The 18,734-nt window shown below is 53.9% G+C and overlaps 68 non-coding genes across 68 annotated transcripts; 51 read left to right on the top strand and 17 right to left on the bottom strand.

Moving 5' to 3' along the window:
* Window positions 1-27: 27 nt before the first annotated feature.
* trnar-ucu (transfer RNA arginine (anticodon UCU)) lies at window positions 28-119 on the top strand. The gene is given in 2 exon segments: window positions 28-64; window positions 84-119. It is a non-coding gene; the product is annotated as a tRNA-Arg (tRNA).
* A 160-nt stretch (window positions 120-279) lies between these two features.
* Window positions 280-353, top strand: trnan-guu (transfer RNA asparagine (anticodon GUU)). Its single transcript has one exon. It is a non-coding gene; the product is annotated as a tRNA-Asn (tRNA).
* Window positions 354-634: 281 nt separating this feature from the next.
* Window positions 635-708, top strand: trnat-agu (transfer RNA threonine (anticodon AGU)). The gene has a single exon. It is a non-coding gene; the product is annotated as a tRNA-Thr (tRNA).
* A 239-nt stretch (window positions 709-947) lies between these two features.
* Window positions 948-1,020, bottom strand: trnak-uuu (transfer RNA lysine (anticodon UUU)). Its single transcript has one exon. It is a non-coding gene; the product is annotated as a tRNA-Lys (tRNA).
* A 112-nt stretch (window positions 1,021-1,132) lies between these two features.
* trnar-ucu (transfer RNA arginine (anticodon UCU)) lies at window positions 1,133-1,224 on the top strand. The gene is given in 2 exon segments: window positions 1,133-1,169; window positions 1,189-1,224. It is a non-coding gene; the product is annotated as a tRNA-Arg (tRNA).
* A 160-nt stretch (window positions 1,225-1,384) lies between these two features.
* trnan-guu (transfer RNA asparagine (anticodon GUU)) lies at window positions 1,385-1,458 on the top strand. Its single transcript has one exon. It is a non-coding gene; the product is annotated as a tRNA-Asn (tRNA).
* A 281-nt stretch (window positions 1,459-1,739) lies between these two features.
* trnat-agu (transfer RNA threonine (anticodon AGU)) lies at window positions 1,740-1,813 on the top strand. Its single transcript has one exon. It is a non-coding gene; the product is annotated as a tRNA-Thr (tRNA).
* Window positions 1,814-2,052: 239 nt separating this feature from the next.
* On the bottom strand, window positions 2,053-2,125 carry trnak-uuu (transfer RNA lysine (anticodon UUU)). The gene has a single exon. It is a non-coding gene; the product is annotated as a tRNA-Lys (tRNA).
* A 112-nt stretch (window positions 2,126-2,237) lies between these two features.
* trnar-ucu (transfer RNA arginine (anticodon UCU)) lies at window positions 2,238-2,329 on the top strand. The gene is given in 2 exon segments: window positions 2,238-2,274; window positions 2,294-2,329. It is a non-coding gene; the product is annotated as a tRNA-Arg (tRNA).
* Window positions 2,330-2,481: 152 nt separating this feature from the next.
* Window positions 2,482-2,555, top strand: trnan-guu (transfer RNA asparagine (anticodon GUU)). Its single transcript has one exon. It is a non-coding gene; the product is annotated as a tRNA-Asn (tRNA).
* A 281-nt stretch (window positions 2,556-2,836) lies between these two features.
* trnat-agu (transfer RNA threonine (anticodon AGU)) lies at window positions 2,837-2,910 on the top strand. Its single transcript has one exon. It is a non-coding gene; the product is annotated as a tRNA-Thr (tRNA).
* A 239-nt stretch (window positions 2,911-3,149) lies between these two features.
* trnak-uuu (transfer RNA lysine (anticodon UUU)) lies at window positions 3,150-3,222 on the bottom strand. Its single transcript has one exon. It is a non-coding gene; the product is annotated as a tRNA-Lys (tRNA).
* Window positions 3,223-3,334: 112 nt separating this feature from the next.
* Window positions 3,335-3,426, top strand: trnar-ucu (transfer RNA arginine (anticodon UCU)). Its single transcript is given in 2 exon segments — window positions 3,335-3,371; window positions 3,391-3,426. It is a non-coding gene; the product is annotated as a tRNA-Arg (tRNA).
* Window positions 3,427-3,586: 160 nt separating this feature from the next.
* Window positions 3,587-3,660, top strand: trnan-guu (transfer RNA asparagine (anticodon GUU)). Its single transcript has one exon. It is a non-coding gene; the product is annotated as a tRNA-Asn (tRNA).
* Window positions 3,661-3,941: 281 nt separating this feature from the next.
* On the top strand, window positions 3,942-4,015 carry trnat-agu (transfer RNA threonine (anticodon AGU)). The gene has a single exon. It is a non-coding gene; the product is annotated as a tRNA-Thr (tRNA).
* Window positions 4,016-4,254: 239 nt separating this feature from the next.
* Window positions 4,255-4,327, bottom strand: trnak-uuu (transfer RNA lysine (anticodon UUU)). Its single transcript has one exon. It is a non-coding gene; the product is annotated as a tRNA-Lys (tRNA).
* Window positions 4,328-4,439: 112 nt separating this feature from the next.
* trnar-ucu (transfer RNA arginine (anticodon UCU)) lies at window positions 4,440-4,531 on the top strand. The gene is given in 2 exon segments: window positions 4,440-4,476; window positions 4,496-4,531. It is a non-coding gene; the product is annotated as a tRNA-Arg (tRNA).
* A 160-nt stretch (window positions 4,532-4,691) lies between these two features.
* Window positions 4,692-4,765, top strand: trnan-guu (transfer RNA asparagine (anticodon GUU)). The gene has a single exon. It is a non-coding gene; the product is annotated as a tRNA-Asn (tRNA).
* Window positions 4,766-5,046: 281 nt separating this feature from the next.
* Window positions 5,047-5,120, top strand: trnat-agu (transfer RNA threonine (anticodon AGU)). Its single transcript has one exon. It is a non-coding gene; the product is annotated as a tRNA-Thr (tRNA).
* A 239-nt stretch (window positions 5,121-5,359) lies between these two features.
* Window positions 5,360-5,432, bottom strand: trnak-uuu (transfer RNA lysine (anticodon UUU)). Its single transcript has one exon. It is a non-coding gene; the product is annotated as a tRNA-Lys (tRNA).
* A 113-nt stretch (window positions 5,433-5,545) lies between these two features.
* Window positions 5,546-5,637, top strand: trnar-ucu (transfer RNA arginine (anticodon UCU)). Its single transcript is given in 2 exon segments — window positions 5,546-5,582; window positions 5,602-5,637. It is a non-coding gene; the product is annotated as a tRNA-Arg (tRNA).
* A 152-nt stretch (window positions 5,638-5,789) lies between these two features.
* On the top strand, window positions 5,790-5,863 carry trnan-guu (transfer RNA asparagine (anticodon GUU)). The gene has a single exon. It is a non-coding gene; the product is annotated as a tRNA-Asn (tRNA).
* Window positions 5,864-6,144: 281 nt separating this feature from the next.
* Window positions 6,145-6,218, top strand: trnat-agu (transfer RNA threonine (anticodon AGU)). The gene has a single exon. It is a non-coding gene; the product is annotated as a tRNA-Thr (tRNA).
* A 239-nt stretch (window positions 6,219-6,457) lies between these two features.
* Window positions 6,458-6,530, bottom strand: trnak-uuu (transfer RNA lysine (anticodon UUU)). The gene has a single exon. It is a non-coding gene; the product is annotated as a tRNA-Lys (tRNA).
* A 112-nt stretch (window positions 6,531-6,642) lies between these two features.
* trnar-ucu (transfer RNA arginine (anticodon UCU)) lies at window positions 6,643-6,734 on the top strand. Its single transcript is given in 2 exon segments — window positions 6,643-6,679; window positions 6,699-6,734. It is a non-coding gene; the product is annotated as a tRNA-Arg (tRNA).
* Window positions 6,735-6,894: 160 nt separating this feature from the next.
* Window positions 6,895-6,968, top strand: trnan-guu (transfer RNA asparagine (anticodon GUU)). Its single transcript has one exon. It is a non-coding gene; the product is annotated as a tRNA-Asn (tRNA).
* Window positions 6,969-7,249: 281 nt separating this feature from the next.
* On the top strand, window positions 7,250-7,323 carry trnat-agu (transfer RNA threonine (anticodon AGU)). Its single transcript has one exon. It is a non-coding gene; the product is annotated as a tRNA-Thr (tRNA).
* Window positions 7,324-7,562: 239 nt separating this feature from the next.
* Window positions 7,563-7,635, bottom strand: trnak-uuu (transfer RNA lysine (anticodon UUU)). Its single transcript has one exon. It is a non-coding gene; the product is annotated as a tRNA-Lys (tRNA).
* A 112-nt stretch (window positions 7,636-7,747) lies between these two features.
* Window positions 7,748-7,839, top strand: trnar-ucu (transfer RNA arginine (anticodon UCU)). Its single transcript is given in 2 exon segments — window positions 7,748-7,784; window positions 7,804-7,839. It is a non-coding gene; the product is annotated as a tRNA-Arg (tRNA).
* A 159-nt stretch (window positions 7,840-7,998) lies between these two features.
* Window positions 7,999-8,072, top strand: trnan-guu (transfer RNA asparagine (anticodon GUU)). The gene has a single exon. It is a non-coding gene; the product is annotated as a tRNA-Asn (tRNA).
* A 281-nt stretch (window positions 8,073-8,353) lies between these two features.
* On the top strand, window positions 8,354-8,427 carry trnat-agu (transfer RNA threonine (anticodon AGU)). The gene has a single exon. It is a non-coding gene; the product is annotated as a tRNA-Thr (tRNA).
* A 239-nt stretch (window positions 8,428-8,666) lies between these two features.
* On the bottom strand, window positions 8,667-8,739 carry trnak-uuu (transfer RNA lysine (anticodon UUU)). Its single transcript has one exon. It is a non-coding gene; the product is annotated as a tRNA-Lys (tRNA).
* A 113-nt stretch (window positions 8,740-8,852) lies between these two features.
* Window positions 8,853-8,944, top strand: trnar-ucu (transfer RNA arginine (anticodon UCU)). The gene is given in 2 exon segments: window positions 8,853-8,889; window positions 8,909-8,944. It is a non-coding gene; the product is annotated as a tRNA-Arg (tRNA).
* Window positions 8,945-9,096: 152 nt separating this feature from the next.
* Window positions 9,097-9,170, top strand: trnan-guu (transfer RNA asparagine (anticodon GUU)). The gene has a single exon. It is a non-coding gene; the product is annotated as a tRNA-Asn (tRNA).
* A 281-nt stretch (window positions 9,171-9,451) lies between these two features.
* trnat-agu (transfer RNA threonine (anticodon AGU)) lies at window positions 9,452-9,525 on the top strand. Its single transcript has one exon. It is a non-coding gene; the product is annotated as a tRNA-Thr (tRNA).
* Window positions 9,526-9,764: 239 nt separating this feature from the next.
* trnak-uuu (transfer RNA lysine (anticodon UUU)) lies at window positions 9,765-9,837 on the bottom strand. The gene has a single exon. It is a non-coding gene; the product is annotated as a tRNA-Lys (tRNA).
* A 112-nt stretch (window positions 9,838-9,949) lies between these two features.
* trnar-ucu (transfer RNA arginine (anticodon UCU)) lies at window positions 9,950-10,041 on the top strand. The gene is given in 2 exon segments: window positions 9,950-9,986; window positions 10,006-10,041. It is a non-coding gene; the product is annotated as a tRNA-Arg (tRNA).
* A 152-nt stretch (window positions 10,042-10,193) lies between these two features.
* On the top strand, window positions 10,194-10,267 carry trnan-guu (transfer RNA asparagine (anticodon GUU)). The gene has a single exon. It is a non-coding gene; the product is annotated as a tRNA-Asn (tRNA).
* A 281-nt stretch (window positions 10,268-10,548) lies between these two features.
* Window positions 10,549-10,622, top strand: trnat-agu (transfer RNA threonine (anticodon AGU)). The gene has a single exon. It is a non-coding gene; the product is annotated as a tRNA-Thr (tRNA).
* Window positions 10,623-10,861: 239 nt separating this feature from the next.
* Window positions 10,862-10,934, bottom strand: trnak-uuu (transfer RNA lysine (anticodon UUU)). Its single transcript has one exon. It is a non-coding gene; the product is annotated as a tRNA-Lys (tRNA).
* A 112-nt stretch (window positions 10,935-11,046) lies between these two features.
* Window positions 11,047-11,138, top strand: trnar-ucu (transfer RNA arginine (anticodon UCU)). Its single transcript is given in 2 exon segments — window positions 11,047-11,083; window positions 11,103-11,138. It is a non-coding gene; the product is annotated as a tRNA-Arg (tRNA).
* A 160-nt stretch (window positions 11,139-11,298) lies between these two features.
* On the top strand, window positions 11,299-11,372 carry trnan-guu (transfer RNA asparagine (anticodon GUU)). Its single transcript has one exon. It is a non-coding gene; the product is annotated as a tRNA-Asn (tRNA).
* A 281-nt stretch (window positions 11,373-11,653) lies between these two features.
* On the top strand, window positions 11,654-11,727 carry trnat-agu (transfer RNA threonine (anticodon AGU)). Its single transcript has one exon. It is a non-coding gene; the product is annotated as a tRNA-Thr (tRNA).
* A 239-nt stretch (window positions 11,728-11,966) lies between these two features.
* trnak-uuu (transfer RNA lysine (anticodon UUU)) lies at window positions 11,967-12,039 on the bottom strand. The gene has a single exon. It is a non-coding gene; the product is annotated as a tRNA-Lys (tRNA).
* Window positions 12,040-12,152: 113 nt separating this feature from the next.
* Window positions 12,153-12,244, top strand: trnar-ucu (transfer RNA arginine (anticodon UCU)). The gene is given in 2 exon segments: window positions 12,153-12,189; window positions 12,209-12,244. It is a non-coding gene; the product is annotated as a tRNA-Arg (tRNA).
* Window positions 12,245-12,396: 152 nt separating this feature from the next.
* trnan-guu (transfer RNA asparagine (anticodon GUU)) lies at window positions 12,397-12,470 on the top strand. Its single transcript has one exon. It is a non-coding gene; the product is annotated as a tRNA-Asn (tRNA).
* A 281-nt stretch (window positions 12,471-12,751) lies between these two features.
* Window positions 12,752-12,825, top strand: trnat-agu (transfer RNA threonine (anticodon AGU)). Its single transcript has one exon. It is a non-coding gene; the product is annotated as a tRNA-Thr (tRNA).
* Window positions 12,826-13,064: 239 nt separating this feature from the next.
* Window positions 13,065-13,137, bottom strand: trnak-uuu (transfer RNA lysine (anticodon UUU)). Its single transcript has one exon. It is a non-coding gene; the product is annotated as a tRNA-Lys (tRNA).
* A 113-nt stretch (window positions 13,138-13,250) lies between these two features.
* Window positions 13,251-13,342, top strand: trnar-ucu (transfer RNA arginine (anticodon UCU)). Its single transcript is given in 2 exon segments — window positions 13,251-13,287; window positions 13,307-13,342. It is a non-coding gene; the product is annotated as a tRNA-Arg (tRNA).
* A 152-nt stretch (window positions 13,343-13,494) lies between these two features.
* trnan-guu (transfer RNA asparagine (anticodon GUU)) lies at window positions 13,495-13,568 on the top strand. The gene has a single exon. It is a non-coding gene; the product is annotated as a tRNA-Asn (tRNA).
* Window positions 13,569-13,849: 281 nt separating this feature from the next.
* Window positions 13,850-13,923, top strand: trnat-agu (transfer RNA threonine (anticodon AGU)). Its single transcript has one exon. It is a non-coding gene; the product is annotated as a tRNA-Thr (tRNA).
* Window positions 13,924-14,162: 239 nt separating this feature from the next.
* On the bottom strand, window positions 14,163-14,235 carry trnak-uuu (transfer RNA lysine (anticodon UUU)). The gene has a single exon. It is a non-coding gene; the product is annotated as a tRNA-Lys (tRNA).
* A 113-nt stretch (window positions 14,236-14,348) lies between these two features.
* On the top strand, window positions 14,349-14,440 carry trnar-ucu (transfer RNA arginine (anticodon UCU)). The gene is given in 2 exon segments: window positions 14,349-14,385; window positions 14,405-14,440. It is a non-coding gene; the product is annotated as a tRNA-Arg (tRNA).
* Window positions 14,441-14,592: 152 nt separating this feature from the next.
* trnan-guu (transfer RNA asparagine (anticodon GUU)) lies at window positions 14,593-14,666 on the top strand. The gene has a single exon. It is a non-coding gene; the product is annotated as a tRNA-Asn (tRNA).
* Window positions 14,667-14,947: 281 nt separating this feature from the next.
* Window positions 14,948-15,021, top strand: trnat-agu (transfer RNA threonine (anticodon AGU)). Its single transcript has one exon. It is a non-coding gene; the product is annotated as a tRNA-Thr (tRNA).
* A 239-nt stretch (window positions 15,022-15,260) lies between these two features.
* Window positions 15,261-15,333, bottom strand: trnak-uuu (transfer RNA lysine (anticodon UUU)). Its single transcript has one exon. It is a non-coding gene; the product is annotated as a tRNA-Lys (tRNA).
* Window positions 15,334-15,446: 113 nt separating this feature from the next.
* trnar-ucu (transfer RNA arginine (anticodon UCU)) lies at window positions 15,447-15,538 on the top strand. The gene is given in 2 exon segments: window positions 15,447-15,483; window positions 15,503-15,538. It is a non-coding gene; the product is annotated as a tRNA-Arg (tRNA).
* Window positions 15,539-15,690: 152 nt separating this feature from the next.
* trnan-guu (transfer RNA asparagine (anticodon GUU)) lies at window positions 15,691-15,764 on the top strand. The gene has a single exon. It is a non-coding gene; the product is annotated as a tRNA-Asn (tRNA).
* Window positions 15,765-16,045: 281 nt separating this feature from the next.
* trnat-agu (transfer RNA threonine (anticodon AGU)) lies at window positions 16,046-16,119 on the top strand. Its single transcript has one exon. It is a non-coding gene; the product is annotated as a tRNA-Thr (tRNA).
* Window positions 16,120-16,358: 239 nt separating this feature from the next.
* Window positions 16,359-16,431, bottom strand: trnak-uuu (transfer RNA lysine (anticodon UUU)). The gene has a single exon. It is a non-coding gene; the product is annotated as a tRNA-Lys (tRNA).
* Window positions 16,432-16,544: 113 nt separating this feature from the next.
* Window positions 16,545-16,636, top strand: trnar-ucu (transfer RNA arginine (anticodon UCU)). The gene is given in 2 exon segments: window positions 16,545-16,581; window positions 16,601-16,636. It is a non-coding gene; the product is annotated as a tRNA-Arg (tRNA).
* Window positions 16,637-16,788: 152 nt separating this feature from the next.
* Window positions 16,789-16,862, top strand: trnan-guu (transfer RNA asparagine (anticodon GUU)). Its single transcript has one exon. It is a non-coding gene; the product is annotated as a tRNA-Asn (tRNA).
* Window positions 16,863-17,143: 281 nt separating this feature from the next.
* On the top strand, window positions 17,144-17,217 carry trnat-agu (transfer RNA threonine (anticodon AGU)). Its single transcript has one exon. It is a non-coding gene; the product is annotated as a tRNA-Thr (tRNA).
* A 239-nt stretch (window positions 17,218-17,456) lies between these two features.
* trnak-uuu (transfer RNA lysine (anticodon UUU)) lies at window positions 17,457-17,529 on the bottom strand. The gene has a single exon. It is a non-coding gene; the product is annotated as a tRNA-Lys (tRNA).
* Window positions 17,530-17,642: 113 nt separating this feature from the next.
* Window positions 17,643-17,734, top strand: trnar-ucu (transfer RNA arginine (anticodon UCU)). The gene is given in 2 exon segments: window positions 17,643-17,679; window positions 17,699-17,734. It is a non-coding gene; the product is annotated as a tRNA-Arg (tRNA).
* Window positions 17,735-17,886: 152 nt separating this feature from the next.
* trnan-guu (transfer RNA asparagine (anticodon GUU)) lies at window positions 17,887-17,960 on the top strand. Its single transcript has one exon. It is a non-coding gene; the product is annotated as a tRNA-Asn (tRNA).
* A 281-nt stretch (window positions 17,961-18,241) lies between these two features.
* trnat-agu (transfer RNA threonine (anticodon AGU)) lies at window positions 18,242-18,315 on the top strand. The gene has a single exon. It is a non-coding gene; the product is annotated as a tRNA-Thr (tRNA).
* A 239-nt stretch (window positions 18,316-18,554) lies between these two features.
* trnak-uuu (transfer RNA lysine (anticodon UUU)) lies at window positions 18,555-18,627 on the bottom strand. Its single transcript has one exon. It is a non-coding gene; the product is annotated as a tRNA-Lys (tRNA).
* Window positions 18,628-18,734: the final 107 nt, after the last annotated feature.

Below are 18,734 nucleotides of genomic sequence, written 5' to 3'. Positions count from 1 at the left end.
GCGAATCCAAACAGGTTTAGCACTGGGGGCTCTGTGGCGCAATGGATAGCGCATTGGACTTCTAGGCAGGGGGAGGAAAAGCCATTCAAAGGTTGTGGGTTCGAGTCCCACCAGAGTCGTTCGGATTTTTTCCCCCAAGCTCCCGTCGACCGATCGCGGGAAGAGTCATTTGTGCGGCCGCTCCTCCTCTTCTTCACGGGACTCCGAGCACTCGTCTCCCAGCGTTTCCTTCCATCTTCCGGTCCTTCCATGTTCCGGTCCTGTTTCTGCAAAGACAGGGTCTCTGTGGCGCAATTGGCTAGCGCGTTCGGCTGTTAACCGAAAGGATGGTGGTTCGAGCCCACCCAGGGACGAACGTGTACTTGTTTGCCTCTGTTGTGGGTCATGCCTGTGTGGCAAATGAGCTGTTCCGCCGTCGGAGCTGGAAAACGTCTGAAAAATGCAGTCCTACGCTCTGCCAACGGAGCTGTCAAAAGGTGAGCGAGTGGGAGGTTTTATTTGCGAGGAAGGCATGCGATCCCCCATTTTGGGCATGACCTTCTCAGGTGGCTTGCGAAGATGCTGTCGACCCCACCTTAAAGCACCCACTCGAAGAGGAAACAGAAGGTTGCGCTCGTCTCTGTTGACAAAGCGAGGCGCCGTGGCTTAGTTGGTCAAAGCGCCTGTCTAGTAAACAGGAGATCCTGAGTTCAAATCTCAGCGGCGCCTTTTTAGGCGCAGGTGTCAGCTCAATTTTGCATCCTTTGTCTCAAAGTCATGGGGTGCAACGGAGACAAAGGTTGCGTGCCACAAGTCACGCTCTGTGGTTTGAACACACAGCTAACCCAGGAACTTGAATGCTGGACCCTCCCATTAAAAGCTTCCGTTGTTCCCTCAAAGTCAGGTACATAAGAGAGACAAATTTGGCCCGCTTCATCCCGCGCTGCCACACGGTTTGAGGACCCTTTCGCCCGAACAGGGACTTGAACCCTGGACCCTCAGATTAAAAGTCTGATGCTCTGCCGACTGAGCTATCCGGGCTCTGGAACTGCAAGCAACACTGAGCTTTTCGTGGAACATCTGCATGTACAGCTCCTTCGCCACTCAAACCCCTAAGTATGGTATGGCGAATCCAAACAGGTTTAGCACTGGGGGCTCTGTGGCGCAATGGATAGCGCATTGGACTTCTAGGCAGGGGGAGGAAAAGCCATTCAAAGGTTGTGGGTTCGAGTCCCACCAGAGTCGTTTGGATTTTTTCCCCCAAGCTCCCGTCGACCGATCGCGGGAAGAGTCATTTGTGCGGCCGCTCCTCCTCTTCTTCACGGGACTCCGAGCACTCGTCTCCCAGCGTTTCCTTCCATCTTCCGGTCCTTCCATGTTCCGGTCCTGTTTCTGCAAAGACAGGGTCTCTGTGGCGCAATTGGCTAGCGCGTTCGGCTGTTAACCGAAAGGATGGTGGTTCGAGCCCACCCAGGGACGAACGTGTCCTTGTTTGCCTCTGTTGTGGGTCATGCCTGTGTGGCAAATGAGCTGTTCCGCCGTCGGAGCTGGAAAACGTCTGAAAAATGCAGTCCTACGCTCTGCCAACGGAGCTGTCAAAAGGTGAGCGAGTGGGAGGTTTTATTTGCGAGGAAGGCATGCGATCCCCCATTTTGGGCATGACCTTCTCAGGTGGCTTGCGAAGATGCTGTCGACCCCACCTTAAAGCACCCACTCGAAGAGGAAACAGAAGGTTGCGCTCGTCTCTGTTGACAAAGCGAGGCGCCGTGGCTTAGTTGGTCAAAGCGCCTGTCTAGTAAACAGGAGATCCTGAGTTCAAATCTCAGCGGCGCCTTTTTAGGCGCAGGTGTCAGCTCAATTTTGCATCCTTTGTCTCAAAGTCATGGGGTGCAACGGAGACAAAGGTTGCGTGCCGCAAGTCACGCTCTGTGGTTTGAACACACAGCTAACCCAGGAACTTGAATGCTGGACCCTCCCATTAAAAGCTTCCGTTGTTCCCTCAAAGTCAGGTACATAAGAGAGACAAATTTGGCCCGCTTCATCCCGCGCTGCCACACGGTTTGAGGACCCTTTCGCCCGAACAGGGACTTGAACCCTGGACCCTCAGATTAAAAGTCTGATGCTCTGCCGACTGAGCTATCCGGGCTCTGGAACTGCAAGCAACACTGAGCTTTTCGTGGAACATCTGCATGTACAGCTCCTTCGCCACTCAAACCCCTAAGTATGGTATGGCGAATCCAAACAGATTTAGCACTGGGGGCTCTGTGGCGCAATGGATAGCGCATTGGACTTCTAGGCAGGGGGAGGAAAAGCCATTCAAAGGTTGTGGGTTTGAGTCCCACCAGAGTCGTTCGGATTTTTGCTCCCGTCGACCGATCGCGGGAAGAGTCATTTGTGCGGCCGCTCCTCCTCTTCTTCACGGGACTCCGAGCACTCGTCTCCCAGCGTTTCCTTCCATCTTCCGGTCCTTCCATGTTCCGGTCCTGTTTCTGCAAAGACAGGGTCTCTGTGGCGCAATTGGCTAGCGCGTTCGGCTGTTAACCGAAAGGATGGTGGTTCGAGCCCACCCAGGGACGAACGTGTACTTGTTTGCCTCTGTTGTGGGTCATGCCTGTGTGGCAAATGAGCTGTTCCGCCGTCGGAGCTGGAAAACGTCTGAAAAATGCAGTCCTACGCTCTGCCAACGGAGCTGTCAAAAGGTGAGCGAGTGGGAGGTTTTATTTGCGAGGAAGGCATGCGATCCCCCATTTTGGGCATGACCTTCTCAGGTGGCTTGCGAAGATGCTGTCGACCCCACCTTAAAGCACCCACTCGAAGAGGAAACAGAAGGTTGCGCTCGTCTCTGTTGACAAAGCGAGGCGCCGTGGCTTAGTTGGTCAAAGCGCCTGTCTAGTAAACAGGAGATCCTGAGTTCAAATCTCAGCGGCGCCTTTTTAGGCGCAGGTGTCAGCTCAATTTTGCATCCTTTGTCTCAAAGTCATGGGGTGCAACGGAGACAAAGGTTGCGTGCTGCAAGTCACGCTCTGTGGTTTGAACACACAGCTAACCCAGGAACTTGAATGCTGGACCCTCCCATTAAAAGCTTCCGTTGTTCCCTCAAAGTCAGGTACATAAGAGAGACAAATTTGGCCCGCTTCATCCCGCGCTGCCACACGGTTTGAGGACCCTTTCGCCCGAACAGGGACTTGAACCCTGGACCCTCAGATTAAAAGTCTGATGCTCTGCCGACTGAGCTATCCGGGCTCTGGAACTGCAAGCAACACTGAGCTTTTCGTGGAACATCTGCATGTACAGCTCCTTCGCCACTCAAACCCCTAAGTATGGTATGGCGAATCCAAACAGGTTTAGCACTAGGGGCTCTGTGGCGCAATGGATAGCGCATTGGACTTCTAGGCAGGGGGAGGAAAAGCCATTCAAAGGTTGTGGGTTCGAGTCCCACCAGAGTCGTTTGGATTTTTTCCCCCAAGCTCCCGTCGACCGATCGCGGGAAGAGTCATTTGTGCGGCCGCTCCTCCTCTTCTTCACGGGACTCCGAGCACTCGTCTCCCAGCGTTTCCTTCCATCTTCCGGTCCTTCCATGTTCCGGTCCTGTTTCTGCAAAGACAGGGTCTCTGTGGCGCAATTGGCTAGCGCGTTCGGCTGTTAACCGAAAGGATGGTGGTTCGAGCCCACCCAGGGACGAACGTGTCCTTGTTTGCCTCTGTTGTGGGTCATGCCTGTGTGGCAAATGAGCTGTTCCGCCGTCGGAGCTGGAAAACGTCTGAAAAATGCAGTCCTACGCTCTGCCAACGGAGCTGTCAAAAGGTGAGCGAGTGGGAGGTTTTATTTGCGAGGAAGGCATGCGATCCCCCATTTTGGGCATGACCTTCTCAGGTGGCTTGCGAAGATGCTGTCGACCCCACCTTAAAGCACCCACTCGAAGAGGAAACAGAAGGTTGCGCTCGTCTCTGTTGACAAAGCGAGGCGCCGTGGCTTAGTTGGTCAAAGCGCCTGTCTAGTAAACAGGAGATCCTGAGTTCAAATCTCTGCGGCGCCTTTTTAGGCGCAGGTGTCACCTCAATTTTGCATCCTTTGTCTCAAAGTCATGGGGTGCAACGGAGACAAAGGTTGCGTGCCACAAGTCACGCTCTGTGGTTTGAACACACAGCTAACCCAGGAACTTGAATGCTGGACCCTCCCATTAAAAGCTTCCGTTGTTCCCTCAAAGTCAGGTACATAAGAGAGACAAATTTGGCCCGCTTCATCCCGCGCTGCCACACGGTTTGAGGACCCTTTCGCCCGAACAGGGACTTGAACCCTGGACCCTCAGATTAAAAGTCTGATGCTCTGCCGACTGAGCTATCCTGGCTCTGGAACTGCAAGCAACACTGAGCTTTTCGTGGAACATCTGCATGTACAGCTCCTTCGCCACTCAAACCCCTAAGTATGGTATGGCGAATCCAAACAGGTTTAGCACTAGGGGCTCTGTGGCGCAATGGATAGCGCATTGGACTTCTAGGCAGGGGGAGGAAAAGCCATTCAAAGGTTGTGGGTTCGAGTCCCACCAGAGTCGTTTGGATTTTTTCCCCCAAGCTCCCGTCGACCGATCGCGGGAAGAGTCATTTGTGCGGCCGCTCCTCCTCTTCTTCACGGGACTCCGAGCACTCGTCTCCCAGCGTTTCCTTCCATCTTCCGGTCCTTCCATGTTCCGGTCCTGTTTCTGCAAAGACAGGGTCTCTGTGGCGCAATTGGCTAGCGCGTTCGGCTGTTAACCGAAAGGATGGTGGTTCGAGCCCACCCAGGGACGAACGTGTCCTTGTTTGCCTCTGTTGTGGGTCATGCCTGTGTGGCAAATGAGCTGTTCCGCCGTCGGAGCTGGAAAACGTCTGAAAAATGCAGTCCTACGCTCTGCCAACGGAGCTGTCAAAAGGTGAGCGAGTGGGAGGTTTTATTTGCGAGGAAGGCATGCGATCCCCCATTTTGGGCATGACCTTCTCAGGTGGCTTGCGAAGATGCTGTCGACCCCACCTTAAAGCACCCACTCGAAGAGGAAACAGAAGGTTGCGCTCGTCTCTGTTGACAAAGCGAGGCGCCGTGGCTTAGTTGGTCAAAGCGCCTGTCTAGTAAACAGGAGATCCTGAGTTCAAATCTCAGCGGCGCCTTTTTAGGCGCAGGTGTCAGCTCAATTTTGCATCCTTTGTCTCAAAGTCATGGGGTGCAACGGAGACAAAGGTTGCGTGCCGCAAGTCACGCTCTGTGGTTTGAACACACAGCTAACCCAGGAACTTGAATGCTGGACCCTCCCATTAAAAGCTTCCGTTGTTCCCTCAAAGTCAGGTACATAAGAGAGACAAATTTGGCCCGCTTCATCCCGCGCTGCCACACGGTTTGAGGACCCTTTCGCCCGAACAGGGACTTGAACCCTGGACCCTCAGATTAAAAGTCTGATGCTCTGCCGACTGAGCTATCCTGGCTCTGGAACTGCAAGCAACACTGAGCTTTTCGTGGAACATCTGCATGTACAGCTCCTTCGCGCACTCAAACCCCTAAGTATGGTATGGCGAATCCAAACAGGTTTAGCACTGGGGGCTCTGTGGCGCAATGGATAGCGCATTGGACTTCTAGGCAGGGGGAGGAAAAGCCATTCAAAGGTTGTGGGTTCGAGTCCCACCAGAGTCGTTTGGATTTTTGCTCCCGTCGACCGATCGCGGGAAGAGTCATTTGTGCGGCCGCTCCTCCTCTTCTTCACGGGACTCCGAGCACTCGTCTCCCAGCGTTTCCTTCCATCTTCCGGTCCTTCCATGTTCCGGTCCTGTTTCTGCAAAGACAGGGTCTCTGTGGCGCAATTGGCTAGCGCGTTCGGCTGTTAACCGAAAGGATGGTGGTTCGAGCCCACCCAGGGACGAACGTGTCCTTGTTTGCCTCTGTTGTGGGTCATGCCTGTGTGGCAAATGAGCTGTTCCGCCGTCGGAGCTGGAAAACGTCTGAAAAATGCAGTCCTACGCTCTGCCAACGGAGCTGTCAAAAGGTGAGCGAGTGGGAGGTTTTATTTGCGAGGAAGGCATGCGATCCCCCATTTTGGGCATGACCTTCTCAGGTGGCTTGCGAAGATGCTGTCGACCCCACCTTAAAGCACCCACTCGAAGAGGAAACAGAAGGTTGCGCTCGTCTCTGTTGACAAAGCGAGGCGCCGTGGCTTAGTTGGTCAAAGCGCCTGTCTAGTAAACAGGAGATCCTGAGTTCAAATCTCAGCGGTGCCTTTTTAGGCGCAGGTGTCAGCTCAATTTTGCATCCTTTGTCTCAAAGTCATGGGGTGCAACGGAGACAAAGGTTGCGTGCTGCAAGTCACGCTCTGTGGTTTGAACACACAGCTAACCCAGGAACTTGAATGCTGGACCCTCCCATTAAAAGCTTCCGTTGTTCCCTCAAAGTCAGGTACATAAGAGAGACAAATTTGGCCCGCTTCATCCCGCGCTGCCACACGGTTTGAGGACCCTTTCGCCCGAACAGGGACTTGAACCCTGGACCCTCAGATTAAAAGTCTGATGCTCTGCCGACTGAGCTATCCGGGCTCTGGAACTGCAAGCAACACTGAGCTTTTCGTGGAACATCTGCATGTACAGCTCCTTCGCCACTCAAACCCCTAAGTATGGTATGGCGAATCCAAACAGGTTTAGCACTAGGGGCTCTGTGGCGCAATGGATAGCGCATTGGACTTCTAGGCAGGGGGAGGAAAAGCCATTCAAAGGTTGTGGGTTCGAGTCCCACCAGAGGCGTTTGGATTTTTTCCCCCAAGCTCCCGTCGACCGATCGCGGGAAGAGTCATTTGTGCGGCCGCTCCTCCTCTTCTTCACGGGACTCCGAGCACTCGTCTCCCAGCGTTTCCTTCCATCTTCCGGTCCTTCCATGTTCCGGTCCTGTTTCTGCAAAGACAGGGTCTCTGTGGCGCAATTGGCTAGCGCGTTCGGCTGTTAACCGAAAGGATGGTGGTTCGAGCCCACCCAGGGACGAACGTGTCCTTGTTTGCCTCTGTTGTGGGTCATGCCTGTGTGGCAAATGAGCTGTTCCGCCGTCGGAGCTGGAAAACGTCTGAAAAATGCAGTCCTACGCTCTGCCAACGGAGCTGTCAAAAGGTGAGCGAGTGGGAGGTTTTATTTGCGAGGAAGGCATGCGATCCCCCATTTTGGGCATGACCTTCTCAGGTGGCTTGCGAAGATGCTGTCGACCCCACCTTAAAGCACCCACTCGAAGAGGAAACAGAAGGTTGCGCTCGTCTCTGTTGACAAAGCGAGGCGCCGTGGCTTAGTTGGTCAAAGCGCCTGTCTAGTAAACAGGAGATCCTGAGTTCAAATCTCTGCGGCGCCTTTTTAGGCGCAGGTGTCACCTCAATTTTGCATCCTTTGTCTCAAAGTCATGGGGTGCAACGGAGACAAAGGTTGCGTGCCACAAGTCACGCTCTGTGGTTTGAACACACAGCTAACCCAGGAACTTGAATGCTGGACCCTCCCATTAAAAGCTTCCGTTGTTCCCTCAAAGTCAGGTACATAAGAGAGACAAATTTGGCCCGCTTCATCCCGCGCTGCCACACGGTTTGAGGACCCTTTCGCCCGAACAGGGACTTGAACCCTGGACCCTCAGATTAAAAGTCTGATGCTCTGCCGACTGAGCTATCCTGGCTCTGGAACTGCAAGCAACACTGAGCTTTTCGTGGAACATCTGCATGTACAGCTCCTTCGCCACTCAAACCCCTAAGTATGGTATGGCGAATCCAAACAGGTTTAGCACTAGGGGCTCTGTGGCGCAATGGATAGCGCATTGGACTTCTAGGCAGGGGGAGGAAAAGCCATTCAAAGGTTGTGGGTTCGAGTCCCACCAGAGTCGTTTGGATTTTTTCCCCAAGCTCCCGTCGACCGATCGCGGGAAGAGTCATTTGTGCGGCCGCTCCTCCTCTTCTTCACGGGACTCCGAGCACTCGTCTCCCAGCGTTTCCTTCCATCTTCCGGTCCTTCCATGTTCCGGTCCTGTTTCTGCAAAGACAGGGTCTCTGTGGCGCAATTGGCTAGCGCGTTCGGCTGTTAACCGAAAGGATGGTGGTTCGAGCCCACCCAGGGACGAACGTGTCCTTGTTTGCCTCTGTTGTGGGTCATGCCTGTGTGGCAAATGAGCTGTTCCGCCGTCGGAGCTGGAAAACGTCTGAAAAATGCAGTCCTACGCTCTGCCAACGGAGCTGTCAAAAGGTGAGCGAGTGGGAGGTTTTATTTGCGAGGAAGGCATGCGATCCCCCATTTTGGGCATGACCTTCTCAGGTGGCTTGCGAAGATGCTGTCGACCCCACCTTAAAGCACCCACTCGAAGAGGAAACAGAAGGTTGCGCTCGTCTCTGTTGACAAAGCGAGGCGCCGTGGCTTAGTTGGTCAAAGCGCCTGTCTAGTAAACAGGAGATCCTGAGTTCAAATCTCAGCGGCGCCTTTTTAGGCGCAGGTGTCAGCTCAATTTTGCATCCTTTGTCTCAAAGTCATGGGGTGCAACGGAGACAAAGGTTGCGTGCCGCAAGTCACGCTCTGTGGTTTGAACACACAGCTAACCCAGGAACTTGAATGCTGGACCCTCCCATTAAAAGCTTCCGTTGTTCCCTCAAAGTCAGGTACATAAGAGAGACAAATTTGGCCCGCTTCATCCCGCGCTGCCACACGGTTTGAGGACCCTTTCGCCCGAACAGGGACTTGAACCCTGGACCCTCAGATTAAAAGTCTGATGCTCTGCCGACTGAGCTATCCTGGCTCTGGAACTGCAAGCAACACTGAGCTTTTCGTGGAACATCTGCATGTACAGCTCCTTCGCGCACTCAAACCCCTAAGTATGGTATGGCGAATCCAAACAGGTTTAGCACTGGGGGCTCTGTGGCGCAATGGATAGCGCATTGGACTTCTAGGCAGGGGGAGGAAAAGCCATTCAAAGGTTGTGGGTTCGAGTCCCACCAGAGTCGTTTGGATTTTTGCTCCCGTCGACCGATCGCGGGAAGAGTCATTTGTGCGGCCGCTCCTCCTCTTCTTCACGGGACTCCGAGCACTCGTCTCCCAGCGTTTCCTTCCATCTTCCGGTCCTTCCATGTTCCGGTCCTGTTTCTGCAAAGACAGGGTCTCTGTGGCGCAATTGGCTAGCGCGTTCGGCTGTTAACCGAAAGGATGGTGGTTCGAGCCCACCCAGGGACGAACGTGTCCTTGTTTGCCTCTGTTGTGGGTCATGCCTGTGTGGCAAATGAGCTGTTCCGCCGTCGGAGCTGGAAAACGTCTGAAAAATGCAGTCCTACGCTCTGCCAACGGAGCTGTCAAAAGGTGAGCGAGTGGGAGGTTTTATTTGCGAGGAAGGCATGCGATCCCCCATTTTGGGCATGACCTTCTCAGGTGGCTTGCGAAGATGCTGTCGACCCCACCTTAAAGCACCCACTCGAAGAGGAAACAGAAGGTTGCGCTCGTCTCTGTTGACAAAGCGAGGCGCCGTGGCTTAGTTGGTCAAAGCGCCTGTCTAGTAAACAGGAGATCCTGAGTTCAAATCTCAGCGGTGCCTTTTTAGGCGCAGGTGTCAGCTCAATTTTGCATCCTTTGTCTCAAAGTCATGGGGTGCAACGGAGACAAAGGTTGCGTGCCGCAAGTCACGCTCTGTGGTTTGAACACACAGCTAACCCAGGAACTTGAATGCTGGACCCTCCCATTAAAAGCTTCCGTTGTTCCCTCAAAGTCAGGTACATAAGAGAGACAAATTTGGCCCGCTTCATCCCGCGCTGCCACACGGTTTGAGGACCCTTTCGCCCGAACAGGGACTTGAACCCTGGACCCTCAGATTAAAAGTCTGATGCTCTGCCGACTGAGCTATCCGGGCTCTGGAACTGCAAGCAACACTGAGCTTTTCGTGGAACATCTGCATGTACAGCTCCTTCGCCACTCAAACCCCTAAGTATGGTATGGCGAATCCAAACAGGTTTAGCACTGGGGGCTCTGTGGCGCAATGGATAGCGCATTGGACTTCTAGGCAGGGGGAGGAAAAGCCATTCAAAGGTTGTGGGTTCGAGTCCCACCAGAGTCGTTTGGATTTTTGCTCCCGTCGACCGATCGCGGGAAGAGTCATTTGTGCGGCCGCTCCTCCTCTTCTTCACGGGACTCCGAGCACTCGTCTCCCAGCGTTTCCTTCCATCTTCCGGTCCTTCCATGTTCCGGTCCTGTTTCTGCAAAGACAGGGTCTCTGTGGCGCAATTGGCTAGCGCGTTCGGCTGTTAACCGAAAGGATGGTGGTTCGAGCCCACCCAGGGACGAACGTGTCCTTGTTTGCCTCTGTTGTGGGTCATGCCTGTGTGGCAAATGAGCTGTTCCGCCGTCGGAGCTGGAAAACGTCTGAAAAATGCAGTCCTACGCTCTGCCAACGGAGCTGTCAAAAGGTGAGCGAGTGGGAGGTTTTATTTGCGAGGAAGGCATGCGATCCCCCATTTTGGGCATGACCTTCTCAGGTGGCTTGCGAAGATGCTGTCGACCCCACCTTAAAGCACCCACTCGAAGAGGAAACAGAAGGTTGCGCTCGTCTCTGTTGACAAAGCGAGGCGCCGTGGCTTAGTTGGTCAAAGCGCCTGTCTAGTAAACAGGAGATCCTGAGTTCAAATCTCTGCGGCGCCTTTTTAGGCGCAGGTGTCACCTCAATTTTGCATCCTTTGTCTCAAAGTCATGGGGTGCAACGGAGACAAAGGTTGCGTGCCACAAGTCACGCTCTGTGGTTTGAACACACAGCTAACCCAGGAACTTGAATGCTGGACCCTCCCATTAAAAGCTTCCGTTGTTCCCTCAAAGTCAGGTACATAAGAGAGACAAATTTGGCCCGCTTCATCCCGCGCTGCCACACGGTTTGAGGACCCTTTCGCCCGAACAGGGACTTGAACCCTGGACCCTCAGATTAAAAGTCTGATGCTCTGCCGACTGAGCTATCCTGGCTCTGGAACTGCAAGCAACACTGAGCTTTTCGTGGAACATCTGCATGTACAGCTCCTTCGCCACTCAAACCCCTAAGTATGGTATGGCGAATCCAAACAGGTTTAGCACTAGGGGCTCTGTGGCGCAATGGATAGCGCATTGGACTTCTAGGCAGGGGGAGGAAAAGCCATTCAAAGGTTGTGGGTTCGAGTCCCACCAGAGTCGTTTGGATTTTTTCCCCCAAGCTCCCGTCGACCGATCGCGGGAAGAGTCATTTGTGCGGCCGCTCCTCCTCTTCTTCACGGGACTCCGAGCACTCGTCTCCCAGCGTTTCCTTCCATCTTCCGGTCCTTCCATGTTCCGGTCCTGTTTCTGCAAAGACAGGGTCTCTGTGGCGCAATTGGCTAGCGCGTTCGGCTGTTAACCGAAAGGATGGTGGTTCGAGCCCACCCAGGGACGAACGTGTCCTTGTTTGCCTCTGTTGTGGGTCATGCCTGTGTGGCAAATGAGCTGTTCCGCCGTCGGAGCTGGAAAACGTCTGAAAAATGCAGTCCTACGCTCTGCCAACGGAGCTGTCAAAAGGTGAGCGAGTGGGAGGTTTTATTTGCGAGGAAGGCATGCGATCCCCCATTTTGGGCATGACCTTCTCAGGTGGCTTGCGAAGATGCTGTCGACCCCACCTTAAAGCACCCACTCGAAGAGGAAACAGAAGGTTGCGCTCGTCTCTGTTGACAAAGCGAGGCGCCGTGGCTTAGTTGGTCAAAGCGCCTGTCTAGTAAACAGGAGATCCTGAGTTCAAATCTCAGCGGCGCCTTTTTAGGCGCAGGTGTCAGCTCAATTTTGCATCCTTTGTCTCAAAGTCATGGGGTGCAACGGAGACAAAGGTTGCGTGCCGCAAGTCACGCTCTGTGGTTTGAACACACAGCTAACCCAGGAACTTGAATGCTGGACCCTCCCATTAAAAGCTTCCGTTGTTCCCTCAAAGTCAGGTACATAAGAGAGACAAATTTGGCCCGCTTCATCCCGCGCTGCCACACGGTTTGAGGACCCTTTCGCCCGAACAGGGACTTGAACCCTGGACCCTCAGATTAAAAGTCTGATGCTCTGCCGACTGAGCTATCCGGGCTCTGGAACTGCAAGCAACACTGAGCTTTTCGTGGAACATCTGCATGTACAGCTCCTTCGCGCACTCAAACCCCTAAGTATGGTATGGCGAATCCAAACAGGTTTAGCACTGGGGGCTCTGTGGCGCAATGGATAGCGCATTGGACTTCTAGGCAGGGGGAGGAAAAGCCATTCAAAGGTTGTGGGTTCGAGTCCCACCAGAGTCGTTCGGATTTTTGCTCCCGTCGACCGATCGCGGGAAGAGTCATTTGTGCGGCCGCTCCTCCTCTTCTTCACGGGACTCCGAGCACTCGTCTCCCAGCGTTTCCTTCCATCTTCCGGTCCTTCCATGTTCCGGTCCTGTTTCTGCAAAGACAGGGTCTCTGTGGCGCAATTGGCTAGCGCGTTCGGCTGTTAACCGAAAGGATGGTGGTTCGAGCCCACCCAGGGACGAACGTGTCCTTGTTTGCCTCTGTTGTGGGTCATGCCTGTGTGGCAAATGAGCTGTTCCGCCGTCGGAGCTGGAAAACGTCTGAAAAATGCAGTCCTACGCTCTGCCAACGGAGCTGTCAAAAGGTGAGCGAGTGGGAGGTTTTATTTGCGAGGAAGGCATGCGATCCCCCATTTTGGGCATGACCTTCTCAGGTGGCTTGCGAAGATGCTGTCGACCCCACCTTAAAGCACCCACTCGAAGAGGAAACAGAAGGTTGCGCTCGTCTCTGTTGACAAAGCGAGGCGCCGTGGCTTAGTTGGTCAAAGCGCCTGTCTAGTAAACAGGAGATCCTGAGTTCAAATCTCAGCGGCGCCTTTTTAGGCGCAGGTGTCAGCTCAATTTTGCATCCTTTGTCTCAAAGTCATGGGGTGCAACGGAGACAAAGGTTGCGTGCCGCAAGTCACGCTCTGTGGTTTGAACACACAGCTAACCCAGGAACTTGAATGCTGGACCCTCCCATTAAAAGCTTCCGTTGTTCCCTCAAAGTCAGGTACATAAGAGAGACAAATTTGGCCCGCTTCATCCCGCGCTGCCACACGGTTTGAGGACCCTTTCGCCCGAACAGGGACTTGAACCCTGGACCCTCAGATTAAAAGTCTGATGCTCTGCCGACTGAGCTATCCGGGCTCTGGAACTGCAAGCAACACTGAGCTTTTCGTGGAACATCTGCATGTACAGCTCCTTCGCGCACTCAAACCCCTAAGTATGGTATGGCGAATCCAAACAGGTTTAGCACTGGGGGCTCTGTGGCGCAATGGATAGCGCATTGGACTTCTAGGCAGGGGGAGGAAAAGCCATTCAAAGGTTGTGGGTTCGAGTCCCACCAGAGTCGTTCGGATTTTTGCTCCCGTCGACCGATCGCGGGAAGAGTCATTTGTGCGGCCGCTCCTCCTCTTCTTCACGGGACTCCGAGCACTCGTCTCCCAGCGTTTCCTTCCATCTTCCGGTCCTTCCATGTTCCGGTCCTGTTTCTGCAAAGACAGGGTCTCTGTGGCGCAATTGGCTAGCGCGTTCGGCTGTTAACCGAAAGGATGGTGGTTCGAGCCCACCCAGGGACGAACGTGTCCTTGTTTGCCTCTGTTGTGGGTCATGCCTGTGTGGCAAATGAGCTGTTCCGCCGTCGGAGCTGGAAAACGTCTGAAAAATGCAGTCCTACGCTCTGCCAACGGAGCTGTCAAAAGGTGAGCGAGTGGGAGGTTTTATTTGCGAGGAAGGCATGCGATCCCCCATTTTGGGCATGACCTTCTCAGGTGGCTTGCGAAGATGCTGTCGACCCCACCTTAAAGCACCCACTCGAAGAGGAAACAGAAGGTTGCGCTCGTCTCTGTTGACAAAGCGAGGCGCCGTGGCTTAGTTGGTCAAAGCGCCTGTCTAGTAAACAGGAGATCCTGAGTTCAAATCTCAGCGGCGCCTTTTTAGGCGCAGGTGTCAGCTCAATTTTGCATCCTTTGTCTCAAAGTCATGGGGTGCAACGGAGACAAAGGTTGCGTGCCGCAAGTCACGCTCTGTGGTTTGAACACACAGCTAACCCAGGAACTTGAATGCTGGACCCTCCCATTAAAAGCTTCCGTTGTTCCCTCAAAGTCAGGTACATAAGAGAGACAAATTTGGCCCGCTTCATCCCGCGCTGCCACACGGTTTGAGGACCCTTTCGCCCGAACAGGGACTTGAACCCTGGACCCTCAGATTAAAAGTCTGATGCTCTGCCGACTGAGCTATCCGGGCTCTGGAACTGCAAGCAACACTGAGCTTTTCGTGGAACATCTGCATGTACAGCTCCTTCGCGCACTCAAACCCCTAAGTATGGTATGGCGAATCCAAACATTTTTAGCACTGGGGGCTCTGTGGCGCAATGGATAGCGCATTGGACTTCTAGGCAGGGGGAGGAAAAGCCATTCAAAGGTTGTGGGTTCGAGTCCCACCAGAGTCGTTTGGATTTTTGCTCCCGTCGACCGATCGCGGGAAGAGTCATTTGTGCGGCCGCTCCTCCTCTTCTTCACGGGACTCCGAGCACTCGTCTCCCAGCGTTTCCTTCCATCTTCCGGTCCTTCCATGTTCCGGTCCTGTTTCTGCAAAGACAGGGTCTCTGTGGCGCAATTGGCTAGCGCGTTCGGCTGTTAACCGAAAGGATGGTGGTTCGAGCCCACCCAGGGACGAACGTGTCCTTGTTTGCCTCTGTTGTGGGTCATGCCTGTGTGGCAAATGAGCTGTTCCGCCGTCGGAGCTGGAAAACGTCTGAAAAATGCAGTCCTACGCTCTGCCAACGGAGCTGTCAAAAGGTGAGCGAGTGGGAGGTTTTATTTGCGAGGAAGGCATGCGATCCCCCATTTTGGGCATGACCTTCTCAGGTGGCTTGCGAAGATGCTGTCGACCCCACCTTAAAGCACCCACTCGAAGAGGAAACAGAAGGTTGCGCTCGTCTCTGTTGACAAAGCGAGGCGCCGTGGCTTAGTTGGTCAAAGCGCCTGTCTAGTAAACAGGAGATCCTGAGTTCAAATCTCAGCGGCGCCTTTTTAGGCGCAGGTGTCAGCTCAATTTTGCATCCTTTGTCTCAAAGTCATGGGGTGCAACGGAGACAAAGGTTGCGTGCCGCAAGTCACGCTCTGTGGTTTGAACACACAGCTAACCCAGGAACTTGAATGCTGGACCCTCCCATTAAAAGCTTCCGTTGTTCCCTCAAAGTCAGGTACATAAGAGAGACAAATTTGGCCCGCTTCATCCCGCGCTGCCACACGGTTTGAGGACCCTTTCGCCCGAACAGGGACTTGAACCCTGGACCCTCAGATTAAAAGTCTGATGCTCTGCCGACTGAGCTATCCGGGCTCTGGAACTGCAAGCAACACTGAGCTTTTCGTGGAACATCTGCATGTACAGCTCCTTCGCGCACTCAAACCCCTAAGTATGGTATGGCGAATCCAAACAGGTTTAGCACTGGGGGCTCTGTGGCGCAATGGATAGCGCATTGGACTTCTAGGCAGGGGGAGGAAAAGCCATTCAAAGGTTGTGGGTTCGAGTCCCACCAGAGTCGTTCGGATTTTTGCTCCCGTCGACCGATCGCGGGAAGAGTCATTTGTGCGGCCGCTCCTCCTCTTCTTCACGGGACTCCGAGCACTCGTCTCCCAGCGTTTCCTTCCATCTTCCGGTCCTTCCATGTTCCGGTCCTGTTTCTGCAAAGACAGGGTCTCTGTGGCGCAATTGGCTAGCGCGTTCGGCTGTTAACCGAAAGGATGGTGGTTCGAGCCCACCCAGGGACGAACGTGTCCTTGTTTGCCTCTGTTGTGGGTCATGCCTGTGTGGCAAATGAGCTGTTCCGCCGTCGGAGCTGGAAAACGTCTGAAAAATGCAGTCCTACGCTCTGCCAACGGAGCTGTCAAAAGGTGAGCGAGTGGGAGGTTTTATTTGCGAGGAAGGCATGCGATCCCCCATTTTGGGCATGACCTTCTCAGGTGGCTTGCGAAGATGCTGTCGACCCCACCTTAAAGCACCCACTCGAAGAGGAAACAGAAGGTTGCGCTCGTCTCTGTTGACAAAGCGAGGCGCCGTGGCTTAGTTGGTCAAAGCGCCTGTCTAGTAAACAGGAGATCCTGAGTTCAAATCTCAGCGGCGCCTTTTTAGGCGCAGGTGTCAGCTCAATTTTGCATCCTTTGTCTCAAAGTCATGGGGTGCAACGGAGACAAAGGTTGCGTGCCGCAAGTCACGCTCTGTGGTTTGAACACACAGCTAACCCAGGAACTTGAATGCTGGACCCTCCCATTAAAAGCTTCCGTTGTTCCCTCAAAGTCAGGTACATAAGAGAGACAAATTTGGCCCGCTTCATCCCGCGCTGCCACACGGTTTGAGGACCCTTTCGCCCGAACAGGGACTTGAACCCTGGACCCTCAGATTAAAAGTCTGATGCTCTGCCGACTGAGCTATCCGGGCTCTGGAACTGCAAGCAACACTGAGCTTTTCGTGGAACATCTGCATGTACAGCTCCTTCGCGCACTCAAACCCCTAAGTATGGTATGGCGAATCCAAACAGGTTTAGCACTGGGGGCTCTGTGGCGCAATGGATAGCGCATTGGACTTCTAGGCAGGGGGAGGAAAAGCCATTCAAAGGTTGTGGGTTCGAGTCCCACCAGAGTCGTTCGGATTTTTGCTCCCGTCGACCGATCGCGGGAAGAGTCATTTGTGCGGCCGCTCCTCCTCTTCTTCACGGGACTCCGAGCACTCGTCTCCCAGCGTTTCCTTCCATCTTCCGGTCCTTCCATGTTCCGGTCCTGTTTCTGCAAAGACAGGGTCTCTGTGGCGCAATTGGCTAGCGCGTTCGGCTGTTAACCGAAAGGATGGTGGTTCGAGCCCACCCAGGGACGAACGTGTCCTTGTTTGCCTCTGTTGTGGGTCATGCCTGTGTGGCAAATGAGCTGTTCCGCCGTCGGAGCTGGAAAACGTCTGAAAAATGCAGTCCTACGCTCTGCCAACGGAGCTGTCAAAAGGTGAGCGAGTGGGAGGTTTTATTTGCGAGGAAGGCATGCGATCCCCCATTTTGGGCATGACCTTCTCAGGTGGCTTGCGAAGATGCTGTCGACCCCACCTTAAAGCACCCACTCGAAGAGGAAACAGAAGGTTGCGCTCGTCTCTGTTGACAAAGCGAGGCGCCGTGGCTTAGTTGGTCAAAGCGCCTGTCTAGTAAACAGGAGATCCTGAGTTCAAATCTCAGCGGCGCCTTTTTAGGCGCAGGTGTCAGCTCAATTTTGCATCCTTTGTCTCAAAGTCATGGGGTGCAACGGAGACAAAGGTTGCGTGCCGCAAGTCACGCTCTGTGGTTTGAACACACAGCTAACCCAGGAACTTGAATGCTGGACCCTCCCATTAAAAGCTTCCGTTGTTCCCTCAAAGTCAGGTACATAAGAGAGACAAATTTGGCCCGCTTCATCCCGCGCTGCCACACGGTTTGAGGACCCTTTCGCCCGAACAGGGACTTGAACCCTGGACCCTCAGATTAAAAGTCTGATGCTCTGCCGACTGAGCTATCCGGGCTCTGGAACTGCAAGCAACACTGAGCTTTTCGTGGAACATCTGCATGTACAGCTCCTTCGCGCACTCAAACCCCTAAGTATGGTATGGCGAATCCAAACAGGTTTAGCACTGGGGGCTCTGTGGCGCAATGGATAGCGCATTGGACTTCTAGGCAGGGGGAGGAAAAGCCATTCAAAGGTTGTGGGTTCGAGTCCCACCAGAGTCGTTCGGATTTTTGCTCCCGTCGACCGATCGCGGGAAGAGTCATTTGTGCGGCCGCTCCTCCTCTTCTTCACGGGACTCCGAGCACTCGTCTCCCAGCGTTTCCTTCCATCTTCCGGTCCTTCCATGTTCCGGTCCTGTTTCTGCAAAGACAGGGTCTCTGTGGCGCAATTGGCTAGCGCGTTCGGCTGTTAACCGAAAGGATGGTGGTTCGAGCCCACCCAGGGACGAACGTGTCCTTGTTTGCCTCTGTTGTGGGTCATGCCTGTGTGGCAAATGAGCTGTTCCGCCGTCGGAGCTGGAAAACGTCTGAAAAATGCAGTCCTACGCTCTGCCAACGGAGCTGTCAAAAGGTGAGCGAGTGGGAGGTTTTATTTGCGAGGAAGGCATGCGATCCCCCATTTTGGGCATGACCTTCTCAGGTGGCTTGCGAAGATGCTGTCGACCCCACCTTAAAGCACCCACTCGAAGAGGAAACAGAAGGTTGCGCTCGTCTCTGTTGACAAAGCGAGGCGCCGTGGCTTAGTTGGTCAAAGCGCCTGTCTAGTAAACAGGAGATCCTGAGTTCAAATCTCAGCGGCGCCTTTTTAGGCGCAGGTGTCAGCTCAATTTTGCATCCTTTGTCTCAAAGTCATGGGGTGCAACGGAGACAAAGGTTGCGTGCCGCAAGTCACGCTCTGTGGTTTGAACACACAGCTAACCCAGGAACTTGAATGCTGGACCCTCCCATTAAAAGCTTCCGTTGTTCCCTCAAAGTCAGGTACATAAGAGAGACAAATTTGGCCCGCTTCATCCCGCGCTGCCACACGGTTTGAGGACCCTTTCGCCCGAACAGGGACTTGAACCCTGGACCCTCAGATTAAAAGTCTGATGCTCTGCCGACTGAGCTATCCGGGCTCTGGAACTGCAAGCAACACTGAGCTTTTCGTGGAACATCTGCATGTACAGCTCCTTCGCGCACTCAAACCCCTAAGTATGGTATGGCGAATCCAAACAGGTTTAGC

The sequence above is a fragment of the Hypomesus nipponensis genome, chromosome 3 (genome assembly GCF_054491055.1).
Source record: "Hypomesus nipponensis isolate SF chromosome 3, ASM5449105v1, whole genome shotgun sequence".
Taxonomy (NCBI): Eukaryota; Metazoa; Chordata; class Actinopteri; order Osmeriformes; family Osmeridae; genus Hypomesus; species Hypomesus nipponensis.
This window is presented reverse-complemented; position numbering and strand designations above follow the sequence as displayed.